General features: G+C 38.3%; 7 non-coding genes across 7 annotated transcripts; all 7 read left to right on the plus strand.

Annotated features, from left to right (window-relative positions):
* The first annotated feature begins 3668 nt into the window (after positions 1-3668).
* Positions 3669-3740, plus strand: trnat-ugu. Its single transcript has one exon. It is a non-coding gene; the product is annotated as a tRNA-Thr (tRNA).
* A 412-nt stretch (positions 3741-4152) lies between these two features.
* On the plus strand, positions 4153-4224 carry trnat-cgu. The gene has a single exon. It is a non-coding gene; the product is annotated as a tRNA-Thr (tRNA).
* Positions 4225-5096: 872 nt separating this feature from the next.
* trnat-cgu lies at positions 5097-5168 on the plus strand. Its single transcript has one exon. It is a non-coding gene; the product is annotated as a tRNA-Thr (tRNA).
* Positions 5169-6040: 872 nt separating this feature from the next.
* On the plus strand, positions 6041-6112 carry trnat-cgu. The gene has a single exon. It is a non-coding gene; the product is annotated as a tRNA-Thr (tRNA).
* Positions 6113-6351: 239 nt separating this feature from the next.
* trnat-ugu lies at positions 6352-6423 on the plus strand. The gene has a single exon. It is a non-coding gene; the product is annotated as a tRNA-Thr (tRNA).
* Positions 6424-7187: 764 nt separating this feature from the next.
* trnat-ugu lies at positions 7188-7259 on the plus strand. Its single transcript has one exon. It is a non-coding gene; the product is annotated as a tRNA-Thr (tRNA).
* Positions 7260-7742: 483 nt separating this feature from the next.
* On the plus strand, positions 7743-7814 carry trnat-ugu. Its single transcript has one exon. It is a non-coding gene; the product is annotated as a tRNA-Thr (tRNA).
* The last annotated feature ends 5060 nt before the right edge of the window (positions 7815-12874 follow it).

Raw genomic sequence — 12874 nt, forward strand, 5'->3', positions numbered from 1 at the left:
CACCAGCTCAAGCCAAACCAAGGGCAAGCTTTGTGAGCTTCCTCTCCAGGCACAACATGGACAACAGCCAGCAACAAAACTGCTCACAGCGCTCAGCTTTTAAGACATTATACAGATTCATATCCACTCTATGTGCTATATGATGCAGAGGCATTCCTAAAGAATTCATGATAGTAGTTAAAATTCCAGTGCAGATGTCATTATTTTTGTTTAAAGGGGAAATAAAATCTATTTCCATAAAATTGGTTTTCATTATTCAACTGCTCTGCAAATTGGGAGACATTATCATTTTAGCGTTGATAAGCTTTCATTGTTCTTTCATGCATTTTAAGTTTGTAATAGTAATCATAATTGTGACAGATATAAACACTAATGCACAATAACTGGCAGAAAAGTCAAAAGACATTAGACATGGACTTTAATTCAAGCCAATTTAGGCCATCTTCCAAATGGAAAATGTGATTTTGTCACGAAGACATCCATCATCCTCCTCTACTCAAGTCATTACTAATGTTACATTTGATTTTGAAAGTGATCTGAGGACCTTAAACCTGACAGAGCCTCTAAACCTGACAATGGCTGGCAGTGGTGGAAGAAGTATTTATTTTTACTTAAGTATTAGCAGCAAAATGTACTTAAAGTATTAAAGTAAAAGTAATGGTTTTGCAGAAAATTAGGCTGTAATTTACTTAGTTACTTTTCACCACTGATGGCTGGCACTGAAATTTAGACGCACATTTAAATTAGAATCAACATTTGAACATGTCCCAAGGAGAGTCTATTTTATTGCCAGCCCACATCAAGTACAATGACCTCGCTCTGCTGAAGGGGTGAATTTGGGCATGAGCATATTTTTTGCCATCTGGACCCATTTGTTAAACACCACAAACACTGCTTATGTGTAAGTTAGAGTTGCTTATTTCACAAACATGAAGCTTCTCTAAATATAGAGTACACCAAGTTTGGACATGCGTACTTAGGAGTTTGAACTTGACAACTTAAAATCGAGTCCTGAGAAGCCTGTGTGACCAAGTCACAGAATGCTTAGGCCACGTATGGGACCACCTTGTAGGCAGCATTTTAGTGTAAAATTCCTTGCAGACAGGAGGAGACAATACGATCATTTGCAATTGGAACAGCAACATTTTTGCTGGCATCATCAGCTCAGGTGTCAAAGTCAAAGTCCACAGAGGTAGCACTGTTGATCTATCCAAGAAAAACATGAAGCTTAACTTTACCTTCAGACAAAATATATGTGAGGCAGCAACAAATATTAGATTTAAACTCTGAGAGCAAAATTTGTCTTCCAAAAGGAATACTGCAATGCTGCTGTTACATCAGTATAACTGGTCTAAATACACTGATTTTATTATATCATATCATGCTTTTTTCAGATTTTTTAGCATCTGCTATTACTAATTAAGCTCCCCTAAAGCTCTTCCAGCCACAATTATCTGCTGATTAACAGTGACCCATACATTTAGCTTGTAAATGATGTAGTTTTCCTTCAAATATAGTCTTAAATGTTGGGGAAGAAAAATCAAGGGCACCTCAGGTTGTTCAATTATTTTTTCTGCTGTGAATATCCCTCTGTCTGGCACTGTACCTAACCCCTTTATATGGATATCTCTCATTCTCTCCACAAACTCCACGTAAAATCAGTGGTTTAACCTTTTGGTCTTTCTTCTGAGAATTCCACTTTAAGGTCATTGGACTGGAGAGGATCTGGACTTTTCATATCAGCACTCTCAGTCTTTTACTCTCCTTCTGTTGTTATTCATTATTTTTTCCATTTTTATTGACTCAGCACACTTTCATCATTTTGGCAGCATCCTCCTGTATGCTTATTCAGTACCCATCAGCAACTTGCCTGGCAGAGACAAATGAATCAGTTTTGTGAGAGCTGAATGAATCAGTTAATGGATCTCCTAAAAAGTGTTTCATACAGTCACAAGCCTTGTTGGGTGATTGAGTCACAGTACTCATCACATCACTAGTCATACTACTCGCGTTTAGTTGTCTCTCGGACAAAAGCTGTAACCTTTTTTCTAAAGAACATCAGATACTGACTATGTTGTCATGTAATGTTACTCACAATTTCAAAACATGTCAACCTGTGTTAACGTACAGCTTGTGTAGGTGTATGCAGTTATCTTAGTGTATAAGCTTGGTCAATCTGGAATCAGCACAAGTCTTTTAAAGAGACCCTGGATGATCTGAAGCTTTTATGCATTCTGAAACAGTGTTGCTCACTATTTGCTGGAAAAATAATCTCCCACATTGAGCTGCTGTCTGTCTCCTCTGTTCTTAGAAGCTTGACTTCTGCTACTCCCTAACAGGTTGTTTCCTTACACTAAGTCTGAAGCACTTGTAACAGGTCAGTTCACACAGTTAATCATTTGAATGATACAGTTTATCATGGTGGACATTAATCTGCCTTACTTGACTTTCAGTGTTGTTTTAAGTTGCTACTTTGAAGTTCAGCCAGGAAGGCTGTAGCCAGTGTTGCCAACTATTTTCAGTGGGAAGTAGCTAAAGCCCACAGGAAAAGTTTCTAGATGACATCATGTGCTAATTTGCATATCTATGACGTTATGACATAATTACATACATAAAGGATTTGAAAATATTTAAAGAAAATTAAGTTAAATTAAACTTAACTGACTGTAACTAGGTATTTCATTAGTTATTTTTCTTTTCAAGCAGCTCCTCAATGTGCATCTAAAACTACCTCTAATATTAAAAAAATGTTTTATGCAGGCTGTTGTATCAACCCAAAACTGAAGTATCATGAATAGAGAGAGTCGGAATAAATTCACTATTGTTTACTCTGTCTGTTTTGACAAAACAAAAATTATTTAGAATAAGAACAGTGAGGATCAATGATTGGTCATTATGTATACACATTCACAGATCATTCATGACTCTGTCTGATGATTGGTCCACTGAACATGCTGCTGCTCTGTCCCACCCACTGAATAGTCAATCCAGAGAGCCACATTAGCTCTCATTCATGGAGATATACTGGTCTCCCTTCAAGGAAAGGAGTTAAGGTCCATCCAAAAATTCCATGAAGTTAGAGGGCTTGCCAGGGACATATTGGAAACAAGAATGGTCAGTCCCTAGTATGGACCATACAACCAAAAATTCTGGTTCCTACATTTCCAGTAATGCAACTTGATTGCATTATTTTCTTAGACATTGTCTGCCTGTTAAACCCCCATTTCTTTCAAGCACCAGATTATTTGGCTAAAAGAAACACACAGACTTCACCAATTTCCAGTGCGACTGTCTCAATGAAAACAACCATCAAAATAATTGACAAGATGTTACAATAACATAAGATCAACACATATGGCTCTATTGGAATTGGAGCTTAAGAAAAAATATTCACCTGTAGTTACTAGCAACTTGATGGTGACATAAATACTACCTTTTCTTACAGATTAGAACAAGAGCCAACTCTCCAGAAGGCAACACTGTAGAATTTGTTACATTCAGACAAAGCTCCACTTTGTGAAGAGACTTTACTTTGTCAGGCTTGGTGGATATGTCCTGATATAAAAGCAGCCTAGTGTGCTTTGTTTATGCACTGCTTTTGGTAAAAGGGATTCACATATACTCAACTTTTGGAGAGTGAACAGTCATGATCTACTTAGAGCAAGCAAGGCATGGTGGCCAAGTGGCAAGGCGTTGGTCTTGTAAACCAAAGATCATGGGTTCAATTCCCATCCATGCCTTTAAAGAAATAAGCATTGATTCTTTCCCATGGATCTTTCTCTGCTACCATGAGATGAACTGACTGAAAACATAGGACTTTGGTGCATGTTATGAATCCTTGTGGCTGAAGGAGGTGTTCAGGTGACCCTTTGTTCAAAAACATCAGACAATCATAAAACATTCGTTCTTTCTGTAGCTGAGCATTTGGCTTCATAAAGCAATTCTGTATGTAAATGAACATTTCATGTGGTGCTCCTTTATTGAAGACAAATGAATGGACTCAATAGTAATTTAAGGTTGTCCAGCGACATAGTATTGCACTTCCATGAAGTTAGGGGGCTTGCCAGGGACATATTGGAAAGAAGAATGGTCAATTCCTAGTATGGTACAAGCAACCAAAAATTCTGGATCCAACATTTCCAATACAATCAAGGCATGGTGGCCAAGTGGCAAGGCGTTGGTCTCGTAAACCAAAGATCATGGGTTCAATTCCCATCCATGCCTGTAAAGGAATATGCGTTGCTTGCTTTCCATGGATCTTTCCCTACTACCATGAGATGACTTTGTTGGAATTGTACAAGTTTGGTGCATGCTATGAATCCTATGCATTGAGTTTGACTTAATGCTTTGTGGTCAAAGGAGATATTCAGGTGAACCTTTGTTCAAACACATGGTACAACCATAAAAGACTGGTTCAGTCTGTAGCCAAGCATTTCGCTTCATAAAGCAATTCTGTATGTAAATTAGAGTTCATGTGGCACTCTTTTTCTGGAGACAACTGAATCGACGCAATAGTAATTAAAGGTTGTCCGGTGACATAGCATTGCACTTCCATAAAGTTCGGGAGTTTGCCAGAGACATATTGGAAAGAAGAGTGGTCAATCCCTAGTATGATACAAGCAACCAAAAATTCTGGATCCAACATTTCCAATAATGCAACTTCCCCGCATTATTGTGTTACAAACTGCCTGCCTGTTAAATACCCATTTCATTAAAGTGCAGGATTATTTGGCTAAGAGAAACACAGATGTCGCCAATTCCAGTAGGATTGCATCAATGAAAACAAAAATGTATGTCATCAAAATAAGACAGAAAACATTCACCTTTAGTTACTAGCAACTTGATGGTGACATAAATGCTACCTTGTCTTACAGATGAGAACAAGAGTCAACTCTCCAGAAATCCACATTGTAGAATTTGTTACATTTGGAGAAAGCTCCTCTTTGTAAAGAGACTTTACTGCGTCAGGCTTGGTGGACATGTCCCAATAGAAAAGCAGCCTAGTGTGCTTTGTATATACACTGCTTTGGTAAAAGAGATCCATGTACACTAAATTTTTGGAGAGTGAACAGTCATGGTCTACCTAAGATGACCAAGGCGTGGTGGCCAAGTGGCAAGGCGTTGGTCTCGTAAACCAAAGATCATGGGTTCAATTCCCATCCATGCCTGTAAAGGAATATGCTTTGCTTGCTTTCCATGGATCTTTCCCTACTACCATGAGATGACTTGGTTGGCATTGTACAAGTTTGGTGCATGCTATGAATCCTATGCATTGAGTTTGACTTAATGCTTTGTGGTCAAAGGAGATGTTCAGGTGAACCTTTGTTCAAACACATGGTACAACCATAAAAGACTGGTTCAGTCTGTAGCTAAGCATTTCGCTTCATAAAGCAATTCTGTATGTAAATCAGAGTTCATGTGGCACTCTTTTACTGGAGACAACTGAATGGACACAGTAGTAATTAAAGGTTGTCCGGTGACATAGCATTGCACTTCCATAAAGTTCGGGAGTTTGCCAGAGACATATTGGAAAGAAGAATGGTCAATTCCTAGTATGGTACAAGCAACCAAAAATTCTGGATCCAACATTTCCAATAAAGCAACTTGACCGCATTATTTTGTTAAAAACTGCCTGCCTGTTAAATACCCATTTCATTAAAGTGCAGGATTATTTGGCTAAGAGAAACACAGATGTCACCAATTCCAGTAGGATCGCATCAATGAAAACAAAAATGTATGCCATCAAAATAAGACAGAAAACATTCACCTTTAGTTACTGGCAACTTGATGGTGACATAAATGCTACCTTGTCTTACAGATGAGAACAAGGGTCAACTCTCCAGAAAGCCACATTGTAGAATTTGTTATGTTTGGAGAAAGCTCCACTTTGTAAAGAGACTTTACTGCGTCAGGCTTGGTGGACATGTCCCAATAGAAAAGCAGCCTAGTGTGCTTTGTTTATGCACTGCTTTGGTAAAAGAGATCCATGTACACTAAATTTTTGGAGAGTGAACAGTCATGGTCTACCTAAGACAATCAAGGCATGGTGGCCAAATGGCAAGGCGTTGGTCTCGTAAACCAAAGATCATGGGTTCAATTCCCATCCATGCCTGTAAAAGAATATACTATGCTTGCATTCCATGGATCTTTCCCTACTACCATGAGATGACTTGGTTGGGATTGTACAAGTTTGGTGCATGCTATGAATCCTATGCATTGAGTTTGACTTAATGCTTTGTGGTCAAAGGAGATGTTCAGGTGAACCTTTGTTCAAAAACATGCTGATACCAATTTTTCCACATACACTTAATTTTGGAGAACAAACAGTCATGGTCTATCTAAAGTGACCAAGGCGTGGTGGCCAAGTGGCAAGGCGTTGGTCTTGTAAACCAAAGATCATGGGTTCAATTCCCATCCATGCCTTTAAACAGATAAGCATTGATTCCTTCACATGGATCTTTCTCTGCTACCATGAGATGAACTGACTGAACCAACTGTGGGATGTTGGTCCATGTTATGAATCCTGCACATTGAATTTGACTTAAACATTTGTGGCTGAAGGAGGTGTACAGGAGACCCTCTATTCAAAAACATGGCCATAAAACATTGGTCCTTTCTGTAGCTAAGTATTTGGCTTCATAAAGCAAGTCTGTATGTAAATGAACATTTCATGTGGTGCTCTTTAGTGTATTGCTTTATTTTGTTAGAAACTGCCTGCCTATTGAACAACCATTTTGTTCAAGCAACAGATTATTTGGCTAAGAGAAACACACAGACTTCACCAATTTCCAGTGGGATTGTCTCAATAATAACAAAATATATGCCATCAAAATAACCTGCTTGATGATACATTAACATAAAATCAACACATAGTGGCTTTATTGTAATTGGATATTGGACAGAAAATATTCACCTTTAGTTACTAGCAGTTTGATGGTGATATAAATACTACCTCGTCTTACAGATGAGAACAAGGGTCAACTCTCCAGAAGGCTACATTGTAAAACTTGTTATATTTGGAGAAAGCTCCTCTTTGTAAAGAGACTTTATTGCGCCAGGCTTGGTGGATATGTCCTAATATAAAAGCAGCCTAGTGTACTTCATTTATGCACTGCTTTTGGTAAAAGGGATCCATGTAAACTAAATTTTTGGAGAGTGAACAGTCATGGTTTACCTACAAAGATGAAGGCATGGTGGCCAAGTGGCAAGGCATTGGTCTTGTAAACCAAAGATCATGGGTTCAATTCCCATCCATGCCTTTAAAGAAGTACAGATCAATTCCTTTCCATGGATCTTTCCCTGCTACCATGAGATGAAGTGACTGAAATCATTGAGTTAAGCACACTTATACATTTGGCTAAGAGGAACACACAGACTTCACCAATTCCCAGTGGGATTGTCTCAATAAAAACAACTATTAAAATAATTTGCAAGTTATTACAATATCCTAAGACACACATATTGGAATTTGAATTAAATAAGAAATAAGAAAATTCAAAAAAAGTATCAATTCTATTTACTAGCAGCTTGATGGAGATGTAAATACTACCTTGTGTTACAGATGAGAACAAGAGTCAACTTTCCAGAAGGCCACATTGTAAAATTTGTTACATTTGGAGAAAACCCCACTTTGTCAAGAGACTTAACTGCATCAGCCTTGGTGAATATGTCCCAATAGAAAAGCAGTCTTGTGTCCCACTGTGCACTTAATATTGGAGAACGAACAATCAGGGTCTAACCAAGGCATGGTGGCCAAGTGGCAAGGCGTTGGTCTTGTAAACCAAAGATCATGGGTTCAATTCCCATCCATGCCTTTAAAAGGATTAGCATTAATTCCTTACTATGGATCTTTCCCTGCTACCATAAGATGAACTGACTTAAGCATTTGTGGCTAAATGAGGTGTACAGGTAACTCTCTGTTTGAAAACATGGTACAACCACAAAAAATTGGTTCAATCTGTAGCTAAGCATTTTGCTTCATAAAGCAATTCTGTATATAAATGAACATTTCATGTGGCACTCTTTTAGTGGAGACAACTGAATGGACTCCATACTAATTAAATATTGTCCAGAAACATAACATTACACTTCCATGAAGTTAGGGGGCTTGCCAGAGACATATTAAAAGGAAGAATGGTCAGTCCCTAGTATGGATCAAGCAACCACAAAAATCTGGATCCTACATTTCCAATAATGCAACTTGATTGCATTATTTTATTAGAAACATGCTGCCTGTTAAATATCCATTTCGTTCAAACACCAGATTATTTGGGTAAGAGAAACACACAGACTTCCATGCCTTTAAAAGGATAAGCATTAGGGGAAGGTTCACCAAATGTTAACAACATTTGGAGAAAAAAGCTCCACTTTGTAAAGAGACTTGAGTGCACCACCCTTCGTGGATATGTCCTAATGGAGAAGCAGTCCAGTGCGCTATGTTTTTGCACTGCCTTTGACCAAATGGATCCATCTATATTCAATCTTGGAGAATGAACACTCATGTTCTGCCTGAAAAATCAGAGCATGGTGGTAAGGTGTTGGTCTTGCAAACCAAAAAACATGAGTTCAGTCCCCACCCATGCCTATAAAGGGATTAGTATGAGCTTCTTCCCTGAGAAGAACCCAGATATGCTTTTATGATCTGGATTGAATAATTTCTATAAATAATACTGGTCATCAGGATAATTTGAAGGTTGCCATAAAAATTGCACATAGTGGGTTTACCTTCTGTTTAAAAATAACTTGTTTCAGCAACTTCCTCATTGACATTGTGGGACATGGCAATATTACTAGAAAGAATGAAAACAGGTTAAAGAAAACAAGCACTCAGATGCATTGTAAGTAAACCACATATCATGTGTGGTTTACTTACACATATCATATGTCATTCCTCGGATACAGATGGTGGTCATTACTTTGAAAACTGTGGTCATAACTTTGAAAATAAGTTTCTTAATGAACTAAAAGCTCTGATGCCCAGGGAGACACTTTCCCATGAATATCCAGCTGTAAAATAAGGAGTTTCCTATGTGACTATGAGTGTATGGCTTTATTTCTTACATTTGGTTCTTTGGGGACAAGGCAGATAAAGTGTGATTGTTGGTACTTTTTATGTAGATACCAGGGGAACAGCTGTCTCCGCCATGCTAATGGGAATCTAAATAAAAGTAAGTGTAAGCAATTTCCCTCTGTCCTCTGCCACTGAATATTTCCAGTAGAGCAGTGGAGAGATTAAGTGCCTTGATGTTAACTGTGGAGCAAGAGAAGAGCACAGCACTTGAATTCATGCTGCTCAGATTTTTAGTAAATATTTTCAAAGTGGCTGACATTTCAGTCATAAGCACACTTCTCTAACATTAAAGCCTCTGTTGCCTTTGTGTTTTCTGTCCACTTAGTGGAAAGAGTAATTCAGGCTAATGCTGCATTCATGTCACATGGGAGAACGGGTAGCTAAAACACTCCTGCTTGAAAATGTCCTCAAAGTCAGCCTTCATCTGTAAGACGCTACCAGGGAATCCTGGATTCTAATGTCATAACACTACTAAAGTGACCACATATAATTGGATCTTACTGGAACAAATTCTCATGACAAACAAGAGGAGATGTGTTTTATGTGTTCTAATATTTTATTTATGTTTATTTGGAATAAACAGAAGAAGAACTGGTGTTAGCAAGGGCAGCTATAACCATAATGGCTGAAAAGGCAAAGAGAAAGCCAATAGCAGACATCATCTGAGGTCTTATACTCTCAGTAAAAGATAAAGCTGAGTTGTACTTTTAGAGCACAGTAGCCTGTCGTTCATCACAAGAGAACATTATCATCAATCTGTATTTGTACATGTATGATTAGTATCCTCAATAGATCATTGGGCAATACTGAAAAATTGACGTGTAGTTCAACTTGAAAAAAAAATTAATATTGAAACTTTAAAGGAATTACCTAACTAATCTTATTCAAATTATAGAATTTAAGTTTGGTGATATTCTATATTTTTCTTATTTTCAGGAAATCTCATGAGTACACAACAAAACCAATAATTAAAGGATTCTGCTATAACTATTGTATGTATCTAAAGCCTGATATATCATATTCCTCTGTGTAAGAGAGCTTCATTGTTGTTCAAAAACACATCAATGAGCCACACTATTGCACTAGGTTCATTACCATGAACACACACACTGTAGTTTATTTTGACTCAATCCCACACACACTGTCCTGCTTCATGAAATACACACTAGAACACCAAATCATCTGTTCATATCTGTCTGTTCATATTTACTTTCCTTATTTCATCTGCTCATAACTCTGTCATTCTACTCTCTCTCAGGTTTTCCGCTTCCATTGCCCTCTAAAGATTTACATCTTCAACAGACCTCTCACATTCCCACATGGCTGTTTAGAGAGAGTGGATCAATCAGACAACATGCAGAGATTCACAGTACACATACAGTACAATATTGAGCTCACACATACAATACGCACATGCAGCAGGGTGGTGTATTCTGACAATCATTTACGAGTGTATGCAAAGGAGTGTATGCTCCTGACTAGTGGCACCCTAAATGGCCAAAAAAATTGGTATAAAGCCAATGAGTATTTCTTCTTGTGCTCTATTCATTTATGACAAGGATGTTTCTGTTTGAACTGATGTTGCAGTGTCACATTGTGGAAGTTGGCCAACAAGTGATTACCATCCATTTGCTTTTTTCCATTGCCTTTGTTTCTGTAATTTGTTTCTGTTATCTGTTGGTGTCATGTTTCCATAGAACTCCTGGACATTATGGAATAAAATCTTTTTCATTACTGTGGGGATGGTGCGGAGAGGAGACAGCGTAGATAGAGCAACCAATGGTGTAACTTTATCACTCAGTGTGTCAGTGAGTCAGTGACAGACAGCCCTTCCTGTGTGTAGGGCTGGCTCCACTGTTGCATCCCAGCCGACAATTGCAAGTGCTGAGGTAAGCAAGATGACCACTGCTGTTATTACTTACTGGAGTTTAAGGTATTTGTTTGTGAAGTAGAATGCCAGGTAGTGCATAATGAGCCAGGTAGGGAGTTCAGATGGACTCCTTCTAGCATCAGCTATATAGTCAGGTTTGTTTTTTTGGCTAATTGCCAAACGTCAAGCCAAGGTACACAGTTTGAGGGGCTGTGAGTGAGCCAAGGCCTCTGAAAGGAAAGATGAGAGCAAAGATCTCAGGAGTGAGTATCACTGGTTGTTTGTTCTGTTTCAGTGACTGATATGAAGCAAACTCTGGTGATTTAACATGTACCAGGAAAGCACAAATGCTAATATATTTAGGTTCAACAAACTAATAATAAGCTAATGATAAAATAAAGAAAACATGGAAAAAGTAAATTGCAGAAAACATTTATGGGTAACAGTTATATGACAAAAAAGTGTAAGAATACACACATTAGAAACACTAAAAGAGCAAAATCAAGATGTTTGTTGGTCGCAAACCAACTAACACATATGCACTGGGACACTCGTGTGTGTGTTTGATGTTACTACTCATTAATCTAAACTCAGTTTTCTCCTGCCAGTCCTTTATCAGTCAACTAAAATCAACCCTCTTACATAAATCAGGGTTGCCTCCTGCTTTCAGGTTCTGCCTCACGCTCTCCTGCTGCCCAAACAAATCTAAAATAAGAGTGAGTCACAAAGCCACTTCATCAAAAATGAAGAAAGGTTCATACTGATGTTGTGTTTGTTTGTACTATTCTCTCCTCTGAGTTTGTGAAAACCTGTAGCCATCAAACAGCAGCAGGAACGATGCGTGTGTCTCTCCATTCAGAGAAGCACCGTGCAGATTTTTATGCAGGTGGCATCAAATCTCCCGACACCGTGTCAGGATCAGTCAAGATCTAAACTGTAATGATATTCTGTGATTTTCTACACATTTGACAGGTCAGACATTTGACAAGTCAGACTGACTCCAAGTTTATCCAGTCAAATCATTTTGAATAAAGCAGCCATCCTCAGAGGGAGACCTGAGCTCTGCTTCCTCTTGAGAATAAAATCCCTTTTTCCTCTCCTGTCCTGTTCATTATTACAGGGAGTTGACAGTTTTGCTGTTTAAATAATATCTCACAGTGTTTGCAGTATTGACATCACTGTGTGCATGGAAGCTTTTCCACAACTACTAATCTTAAAAGTAAACAACACAAAATACGACAACAGGTAATTGTGTGGAGGTCATCTTATCTTTGAGGACTAGACAATTACGAGGTAACAACAGATATTCGGATATTCTTTTTGAATGGAAAGATAGCTGTGTTGCATTATGGGTTGTTTGTAGCCTGAATGTTGCTAGGCTACTGAGAGTCTTCAAGTCTGTTTATAGTGAATTTGTTTGAGTCAGTGTTAAGTATTCTGTTAGCTCAGTTTAACCTGCAGAAGTTTCTGACAGCTCTTGTAACATGTTTTTTTTTTGCCGCGGAGGAAACAAATACATGACAAGTGAAAACAAGTCGAAGTCTTTACTGTAGAAACACAGCGAGGACTGAATCATCTGTCAAGCAGCTAATAATTACCACTGTCACAGATGATGAGGAGCTCATGATTGGAATTACATTTGTGCTGCTTGCAGTATTGAAAAAGCATTAAAAACATTTAAACAGCAGCAACTCTTTCCACAGTCAGCACCCAGTACAGTGGAGGTGAATGGATAATTCACAGCTCCAAGTCTAAAGTTTCCTGCTAAAGAAATGATCTTTATGAAACTCGCCTGACAGCCCAAATGCCCTGCAAATGCAAGCACATAATAATCTTGCATCAGTGACTGAGGGTTGGCCTAGAAAGTTACCAGACTGGTGTGGAGACAACATCATTTTTCAGTGCAGTATATTTTCAGCTTTTGCTCTGATGGT

Source organism: Thunnus maccoyii, chromosome 8 (genome assembly GCF_910596095.1).
Source record: "Thunnus maccoyii chromosome 8, fThuMac1.1, whole genome shotgun sequence".
NCBI classification, from domain to species: domain Eukaryota; kingdom Metazoa; phylum Chordata; class Actinopteri; order Scombriformes; family Scombridae; genus Thunnus; species Thunnus maccoyii.